Consider the following 10,114-nt stretch of genomic DNA (forward strand, 5'->3'; position numbering starts at 1 on the left):
TGGATCTTCCCTCTTCTTCAGGAGGCCTTCTTTCCTCCCTCTCCACAGCCGGACTCTCCTCTTCTGCTCCTTGGCTGCATTTTGAATATGGCGTTGGCTGTGAGTCAATCACAACCCATCAGCCAATCGGGTGGCTTGCGCCAAAGTCAAAATGTCACCATTTAATGACTGCTGGTCAGCGAGCTGTGACTAGCTCACGACCAGTGACAAATTTACAGTAAAAAGACGTCACAGCCGCTTCTTGTATAGTGCTGGGAGCAGACACACTGCTGTGGACACATCTGTCTTATCATGCCAATGCATTTACAATTGCTGAGAGTCAACACTTGGTCCCAGTACTGGCTGCCTCTGTGAATACAGTTTCATACCAGCACACTTTGAGCACTGGTACACAAAACAGTATTTCTCTATCGTCCTAGTGGATGCTGGGGTTCCTGAAAGGACCATGGGGAATAGCGGCTCCGCAGGAGACAGGGCACAAAAGTAAAGCTTTCCGATCAGGTGGTGTGCACTGGCTCCTCCCCCTATGACCCTCCTCCAAGCCAGTTAGATTTTTGTGCCCGGCCGAGAAGGGTGCAATTCTAGGTGGCTCTCCTAAAGAGCTGCTTAGAGAAAGTTTAGCTTAGGTTTTTTATTTTACAGTGAGTCCTGCTGGCAACAGGATCACTGCAACGAGGGACAGAGGGGAGAAGAAGTGAACTCACCTGCGTGCAGGATGGATTGGCTTCTTGGCTACTGGACATCAGCTCCAGAGGGACGATCACAGGTACAGCCTGGATGGTCACCGGAGCCGCGCCGCCGGCCCCCTTGCAGATGCTGAAGTAAGAAGAGGTCCAGAATCGGCGGCTGAAGACCCTTGCAGTCTTCTAAAGGTAGCGCACAGCACTGCAGCTGTGCGCCATTTTCCTCTCAGCACACTTCACACGCAGTCACTGAGGGTGCAGGGCGCTGGGGGGGGGCGCCCTGGGAGGCAAATGTAAACCTATATACTGGCTAAAAATACCTCACATATAGCCCCCAGAGGCTATATGGAGATATTTAACCCCTGCCAAACTTCACTAAAGAGCGGGAGACGAGGCCGCCGGAAAAGGGGCGGGGCCTATCTCCTCAGCACACAGCGCCATTTTCTCTCACAGAAAGGCTGGAGAGAAGGCTCCCAGGCTCTCCCCTGCACTGCACTACAGAAACAGGGTTTAAACAGAGAGGGGGGGCACTAATTGGCGATATAAATATCTATATAAAGATGCTATTAGGGAGAAACACTTATATAAGGTTGTCCCTATATAAAATTATAGCGTTTTTGGTGTGTGCTGGCAAACTCTCCCTCTGTCTCTCCAAAGGGCTAGTGGGTCCTGTCCTCTATCAGAGCATTCCCTGTGTGTGTGCTGTGTGTCGGTACGTGTTTGTCGACATGTAGGAGGACGATGTTGGTGAGGAGGCGGAGCAATTGCCTGTAATGGTGATGTCACTCTCTAGGGAGTCGACACCGGAATGGATGGCTTATTTAGGGAATTACGTGATAATGTCAACACGCTGCAAGGTCGGTTGACGACATGAGACGGCCGACAAACAATTAGTACCGGTCCAGACGTCTCAAAAACACCGTCAGGGGTTTTAAAACGCCCGTTTACTTTAGTCGGTCGACACAGACACAGACAGGGACACTGAATCCAGTGTCGACGGTGAATAAACAAACGTATTCCTTATTAGGGCCACACGTTAAAGGCAATGAAGGAGGTGTTACATATTTCTGATACTACAAGTACCACAAAAGAGGGTATTATGTGGGATGTGAAAAAACTACCATAGTTTTTCCTGAATCAGATAAATTAAATAAAGTGTGTGATGATGCGTGGGTTCCCCCCGATAGAAAATTATGGGCGGTATACCCTTTCCCGCCAGAAGTTAGGGCGCGTTGGGAAACACCCCTTAGGGTGGATAAGGCGCTCACACGCTTATCAAAACAAGTGGCGGTACCGTCTATAGATAGGGCCGTCCTCAAGGACCAGCTGACGGGAGGCTGGAAAATATCATAAAAAGTATATACACACATACTGGTGTTATACTGCGACCAGCGATCGCCTCAGCCTGGATGTGCAGAGCTGGGGTGGCTTGGTCGGATTCCCTGACTAAAAATATTGATACCCTTGACAGGGACAGTATTTTATTGACTATAGAGCATTTAAAGGATGCATTTCTATATATGCGAGATGCACGGAGGGATATTTGCACTCTGGCATCAAGAGTAAGTGCGATGTCCATATCTGCCAGAAGATGTTTATGGACACGACAGTGGTCAGGTGATGCAGATTCCAAACGGCACAAAGGTGTATTGCCGTATAAAGGAAGAGGAGTTATTTGGGGTCGGTCCATCGGACCTGGTGGCCACGGCAACTGCTGGAAAATCCACCGTTTTTACCCTAAGTCACATCTCTGCAGAAAAAGACACCGTCTTTTCAGCCTCAATCCTTTCGTCCCTATAAGATCATATCTGCCCAGGGATAGAGGAAAGGGAAGAAGACTGCAGCAGGCAGCCCATTCCCAGGAACAGAAGCGTTCCACCGCTTCTGACAAGTTCTCAGCATGGCGCTGAGACCGTACAGGACCCCTGGATCCTACAAGTAGTATCCCAGGGGTACAGATTGGAATGTCGAGACGTTTCCCCTTCGCAGGCTCCTGAAGTCTGCTTTACCAAGGTCTCCCTCCGACAAGGAGGCAGTATGGGAAAAAATTCACAAGCTGTATTCCCAGCAGGTGATAATTAAATTACCCCTCCTACTACAAGAAAGGGGTATTATTCCACACTATATTGTGGTACTGAAGCCAGAAGGCTAGGTGAGACTTATTCTAAAAAATTTTTTGAACACTTACAAAGGTTCAAATCAAGATGGAGTCACTCAGAGCAGTGATAACGAACCAGGAAGAAGGGGACTATATAGTGTCCCGGGACATCAGGGATGCTTACCTCTATGTCCCAAATTTGCCCTTCTCACTAAGGGTACCTCAGGTTCGTGGTGCAGAACTGTCACTATCAGTTTCAGACGCTGCCGTTTGGATTGTCCACGGCACCCCGGGTCTTTACCAAGGTAATGGCCGAAATGATGATTCTTCTTCGAAGAAAAGGCGTCTTAATTATCCCTTACTTGGACGATCTCCTGATAAGGGCATAGTCCAGGGAACAGTTGGAGGTCGGAGTAGCACTATCTCGGATACTGCTACAACAGCACGAGTGGATTCTAAATATTCCAAAATCGCAGCTGATCCCGACGACACGTCTGCTGTGCCTAGGGATGATTCTGGACACAGTCCAGAAAAAGGTGTTTCTCCCGGAAGAGAAAGCCAGGGAGTTATCCGAGCTAGTCAGGAACCTCCTAAAAACAGTGCATCATTGCACAAGGGTCCTGGTAAAAATGGTGGCTTCCTACGAAGCAATTCCATTCGGCAGATTTCACGCAAGAACTTTTCAGTGGGATCTGCTGGACAAATGGTCCGGATCGCATCTTCAGATGCATCAGCGGATAACCCTATATCCAAGGACAAGGGTGTCTCTCCTGTGGTGGTTATAGAGTGCTCATCTTCTAGAGGGCCGCAGATTCGGCATTCAGGATTGGATGCTGGTGACCACGGAGCCCAGCCCGAGAGGCTGGGGAGCAGTCACACAAGGAAAAAATTTCCAGGGAGTGTGATCAAGTCTGGAGACTCTTCTCCACATAAATATACTGGAGCTAAGGGTAAATTTATAATGCTCTAAGCTTAGCAAGACCTCTGCTTCAAGGTCAGCCGGTATTGATCCAGTGGGAAAAACATCACGGCAGTCGCCCACGTAAACAGACAGGGCGACACAAGAAGCAGGAGGGCAATGGCAAAAACTGCAAGGACTTTTCGCTGGGCGGAAAATCATGTGATAGCACTGTCAGCAGTGTTTCATCCCGGGAATGGAAACTGGGAAGCAGACTTCCTCAGCAGGCACGACCTCCACCCGGGAGAGTGGAAACTTCATCGGGAAGTTTTTTCCACATGATTGTAAACCGTTGGGAAATACCAAAGGTGGACATGATGGCGTCCCGTCTGAACAAAAAACGGGACAGGTATTGCGCCAGGTCAAGAGACCCTCAGGCAATAGCTGTGGACGTTCTGGTAACACCGTGGGTGTACCAGTCGGTGTATGTGTTCCCTCCTCTGCTTCTCATACCTAAGGTGCTGAGAATTATAAGACGTAGAGGAGTAAGAACTATACTCATGGCTCCGGATTGGCCAAGAAGGACTTGGTACCCGGAACTTCAAGAGATGCTTACAGAGGTCTTATGGCCTCTGCCGCTAAGAAGGGACTTGCTTCAGCAAGTACCATGTCTGTTCCAAGACTTACCGCAGCTGCGTTTGTCGGCATGGCGGTGGAAAGCCGGATCCTAAGGGAAAAAGGCATTCCGGAAGAGGTCATTCCTACCCTGGTCAAAGCCAGAAAGGAGGTGACCGCACAACATTATCACCACATGTGGCGAAAATATGTTGCGTGGTGTGAGGCCAGGAAGGCCCCACAAAGAAATTTCAACTCGGTCGTTTCCTGCATTTCCTGCAAACAGGAGTGTCTATGGGCCTCAAATTGGGGTCCATTAAGGTTCAAATTTCGGCCCTGTCGATTTTCTTCCAGAAAGAATTGGCTTCAGTTCCTGAAGTCCAGAAGTTTGTCAAGGGAGTATTGCATATACAACCCCCTTTTGTGCCTCCAGTGGCACTGTGGGATCTCAACGTAGTTCTGGGATTCCTCAAATCACATTGGTTTAAAACCAGTCAAATCTGTGGATTTGAAGCATCTCACATGAAAAGTGACCATGCTCTTGGCCCTGGCCTGGACCAGGCGAGTGTCAAATTGGTGGTTTTTTTCTCAAAAAAGCCCATATCTGTTTGTCCATTCGGACAGGGCAGAGCTGCGGACTCGTCCCCAGTTCTCTCCCTAAGGTGGTGTCAGTGTTTCACCTGAACCAGCTTATTGTGGTGCCTTGCACCTACTAGGGACTTGGAGGACTCCAAGTTGCTAGATGTTGTCAGGGCCCTGAAAATATGTTCCAGGACGGCTGGAGTCAGGAAAACTGACTTGCTGTTATCCTGTATGCACCCAACAAACTGGGTGCTCTTGCTTCTAAGCAGACTATTGCTAGTTGGATGTGTAATACAATTCAGCTTGCACATTCTGTGGCAGGCCTGCCACAGCCAAAATATGTAAATGCCCATTCCACAAGGAAGGTGGGCTCATCTTGGGCGGCTGCCCGAGGGGTCTCGGCTTTACAACTTTGCCGAGCAGCTACTTGGTCAGGGGCAAACACGTTTGCTAAATTCTACAAATTTGATACCCTGGCTAAGGAGGACCTGGAGTTCTCTCATTCGGTGCTGCAGAGTCATCCGCACTCTCCCGCCCGTTTGGGAGCTTTGGTATAATCCCCATGGTCCTTTCAGGAACCCCAGCATCCACTAGGACGATAGAGAAAATAAGAATTTACTTACCGATAATTCTATTTCTCGGAGTCCGTAGTGGATGCTGGGCGCCCATCCCAAGTGCGGATTATCTGCAATACTTGTACATAGTTACAAAAATCGGGTTATTATTGTTGTGAGCCATCTTTTCAGAGGCTCCGCTGTTATCATACTGTTAACTGGGTTTAGATCACAAGTTGTACGGTGTGATTGGTGTGGCTGGTATGAGTCTTACCCGGGATTCAAAATTCCTCCCTTATTGTGTACGCTCGTCCGGGCACAGTACCTAACTGGCTTGGAGGAGGGTCATAGGGGGAGGAGCCAGTGCACACCACCTGATCGGAAAGCTTTACTTTTGTGCCCTGTCTCCTGCGGAGCCGCTATTCCCCATGGTCCTTTCAGGAACCCCAGCATCCACTACGGACTCCGAGAAATAGAATTATCGGTAAGTAAATTCTTATTTACAATACAATGTTATATCAAGAGTCTACCTGTATGTGGGCAGTGATAATAATACACACTAAAGTCATATTTACCATGTAAATTACAATTAAATACAGATGCAAAATGAAAAAAATGTATTAAGTCCAATTAAACACAAGTAACCTTCATCGTCACCTTTCATAAATTGTATTGGAATCTGCTTTCCTGCCACAGACTGCAGGTAAGTATAAATGAAATAATATGAATAAGTTGCAGTACTGTAGCTACAAAATAATTTCTATGGTATCAGTTATAGGAATCAAGTTGCAGTCAATCAATCAATCAATCAATCAATCAATCAATCAAAATGACATCATCAGAAGCATATGCATCTTTTTTTGTGGCTTGCTTGAGCTGCACTTGTGTGAACAGACCCTTACTGTCCTCGGCTAATGCTTATGCTAGGTATACACCATACAATAATTCTACAAATTTCCCAATAACTGGGGCATCAGTCTGGTATCTTGCATAGTGTGTACGAACGATCACTTTAGCATTTGGCCAATAAAAGAGGAAATTCTTGCCCACAAATATGACTATTCGATAATCAGCTCGATTGGTCAGAAGCTGGGCATACACTATACAATTATCTTGCATATAATCTGCCAGATCTGATTGGTTGGAATGAAAATCTGGTAATGGATGAGAGCAAATGACAATCGACCAGTTGCTCCCAAACATTGGAAAATGGACAAAAACTGTTGTTCATACAAATTGGTTAAATCACTGACAAGAGTTGTCCATTTTCCCTCGTTTGAGAGGAGATGGTCGATTGTCATTTGCTCTCATCCATTACCAGATTTTCATTCCAACCAGCCAGATCCGGCAGATTATCTGTCAGATTATTCCATAGTGTATGCCCAACTTTAGCCACAATCTCCCGATATCCTGCAGTATGTGAGCATTCTCAATAATCTGACAATATTTCCCTCATTTTACCATGGCTGTCATCCACATTGCAGTAGGGCACATGCGAATTCAGTGTAATGTGGCGGAAAATCTTCCAACTGGGAAAAAAAATGGTTAGTGTGTAGCACAGATATTGAAGCCTTCAATTTGGGGAAAATTATCCCTGACTGTCAGGATGGCCAACACAAATCTGTGTGTACTTGGTTTTAAAATTTTAAAATGAAACAGAGAACATAATGCCCGGCGCAGTACAACGTCACTGAATGCTATCCGTTACATCACTATAGGTTATATTGTAGAGTGATGGCCTCACTACTCACTAAATAAAATGGTATACTGCATGTGAAAGAATATTTTACATATTTATAGATGTAGAATGTCACGTTGTGCTCACAGGCCAAACTAAGGAAGGACTTGCCAGACTGATGTCACTATATTATTTGTTTAATCATTTGTTTAGCAACAATTTTTTCGTGTTTTAAAAATATACAAAGGTGGGGTGCGTGTGCTTCTGATAATCAATATCATACTCTCAGCCACCACCAGACATTTTTGCCCTACTTTTTAGTACAAAGAAAAATCATGCACCAATTGAGAGCATATAGATTATACTGACATTATACGGCCTCTGTTTGGACTGTGGGCACAAGGTGGCAGTGACTCATGTGCCTGTATATTGAGCATCCACTATGCTGAATGTGTCAAATGACCTCACTTTGTGGTCACTGTCTGTTTGATAACTAGGCAGGGAAGTAAGAAGGGCGAGACCAAATCTAAAGAAGGGGAGCAGGCAGGACATACAGTATGTTTGCTTACTTTAGGGACACATTCCCATGGATGTGATATTTGCCCTTTTTCAGTAAGTCATTGGCATTTATTTTCTTTAACCCCCATATGCATGAGAATGAAAATTTAGGCAGTCCTCATTTCCATGCTTGTATCTGGCAGAAGCTAATCTAAAAAATCTTAAAAGGACACGTTTACACATTCATTAGTGGGTTTGTTTTTGTTCCCCGTTTTTGTTTTAGAATTCATTCTAGTAAATTGAGAAGCGTTTTAGCAAAATATAATGTGATGGTTTTTTTTTTTTGAAGATTATGGAATTTGGATTTAACTCCATTTTTTATCCATTTTGTCTTCCTAAATGTCCCCCAACAATATTGTCTACTTATATTATTCACAAATTCATTCAAACGCATGAGACTGCCCACTGGAAGATGATGGAAACACCTCTGGCACAGCATCTAAATCAGGCATGTCAAACTCATGGCCCTCCAGCCTTTTGTGAAACTACAAGTCCCAGCATGCTTTACCAGCATACCTTCCACTGATTAGCTGGTAAAGCATGCTGGGACTTGTAGTTTCACAACAGCTGGATGACCATAAGTTTGACATGCCTGATCTAAATAAATGTGTTTTCTTTGGGAGTTACTTATTTTGTGCCTCTGGGTCTGCCCACTGCTGCTGACAGAGTACTTATTACCTGTGACCAGCATTTGCCACCACATTTTGTAATGTCAAACCTGCCATTCATGTTACTGTGCTTTGTATGCTTTTTTCAATGAAGTAATTAAAATAATTTATCATAGCAATTGAAACAAAAGAGTGCAATTTAAAGATCTTTAACATGATATGTAAACAGGTTAGTCCTGGCACAGTGCCACATCACTGCTGAGAATGGGGAAAGTTGCACTAACAAGATAAAAGTTACTTCTTAAACAATAGCAATGACGTAAGCAAATAACACTCTCCTCAAACACGTTACAGTGTATTAAAACAAATAAAAATCTACACAAAACCAGTATCGTGCAGTAGAAAATGAAATTGGGATTTGTATAATAGTACTTTAGTCAAGGGCACATGCATTATACAGTTTCTGTGACTGATTAATCCCAGCTGAAGTACAGCTTTATAGTCAGCCAGCCACAGAACCTGTATAATTCATGTCGCGCTAATGAAAGGTATCATAGTGTAACCCTAGATTTAACACTTGTTCCCTGATCAACTCCCAGTGATTTTACTCTTACATACAATTATCAGGCAACAGAAGTAGATATAATTTCAAAGTCAATTTATAAATAATAGAATCTATATATTTTGTCATTTATCCATTAAATCGCAGGAAGAGGACTGGCCTTAATAAATAGCATCCACAGGGTGTGGGAAACTTCAGATGTCATCTTGCAAGTAAAGAGAGTATCTCCCATCTATAGAGCATAATAAACACTATACAAGGCTTTCCACATTATGTTCCAGCCTATTTAGCAGTGTAGTCTACCAGTATTACGCATCCACACTGCAGGTTATTCCTCAGTACACAGACTTGCACACATCAATCAGCACCGCTCCCTGCACAGAAGATGTGCTCACTCTCACTCGCTCCTGCAATACAGCACAACGCTGTGTACACTATGCAGCTGACAGCATGCACTTTGTAGTACCTGTGGAAGAGCGTATCCCGGCAGTGTAGGAGTATGGAGCCCGATCTGCAGCAGCTGTCTGCAACCTACACCTGCTGCAAGCCTGATATCCGGGTACACACAGCAGCCCAAGTGACACACCCGCTAACACAATATTACTGGCTGCCACTACTGAGTGGGACTTAAGGCTCTCTGCATTCTGTCTGCCTACGGACACAACGAACTATAATCTGGGTAACCTATGAAGTGCCAGACAGGACTGCACAAAGGGTTGTACTGTAATATTAAAAGTATTACTGAAAACCTTGCACAGCAGCAAAATGTTATCTCACAAAAGAGAAACCACGCTTTAACCTGCTGTGTGTACATAACTTGCTGTTAAAGGAATTTGTGTGACGAAGTTATCAGCAGTTACAGTACTGTACTTTATTATATATCATGAAAAACTACTTGCTGCCATTTGTTTTCTCCCTCAAAAACTGCTTTTAGCACACATAATATTACTGTATATAGTAGTTTTAGTAATTTTTTTCTAATTTTTATGTATCTATCTCTACAGTATCTATCGATCGATCGATCGATCTATCTATCTAATACGGTACCTTGCAAAAGTTTTAGGCAGGTGTGGAAAAAATGCTGCAAAGTAAGAATGTTTTTTAAAAAAGTTAATAGTTTGTTTTTATCAATTAACAAAATGCAAAGTGAAAGTACAGAAGATAAATCTAAATCAAATCAATATTTGGTGTGACCACCCATTGCCATCAAAACAGCATCAATTCTTATAGGTACACTTACACACAGTTTTTAAAGCAACTTGGCAGGAGATTGTTCCA

General features: G+C 44.4%; 1 protein-coding gene across 1 annotated transcript in view; it reads right to left on the reverse strand.

The window, feature by feature from the left end:
* The window catches only part of PLD1 (phospholipase D1), a 497,457-nt gene extending 488,078 nt beyond the window's left edge, over positions 1–9,379 (reverse strand). The window contains exon 1 of the mRNA XM_063916252.1: positions 9,303–9,379. The gene's annotated coding sequence lies outside the window, so the exon portion shown is untranslated. The remainder of the gene's footprint in view (positions 1–9,302) is intronic.
* Positions 9,380–10,114: the final 735 nt, after the last annotated feature.

The sequence above is a fragment of the Pseudophryne corroboree genome, chromosome 4, assembly GCF_028390025.1.
Source record: "Pseudophryne corroboree isolate aPseCor3 chromosome 4, aPseCor3.hap2, whole genome shotgun sequence".
NCBI classification, from domain to species: Eukaryota; Metazoa; Chordata; class Amphibia; order Anura; family Myobatrachidae; genus Pseudophryne; species Pseudophryne corroboree.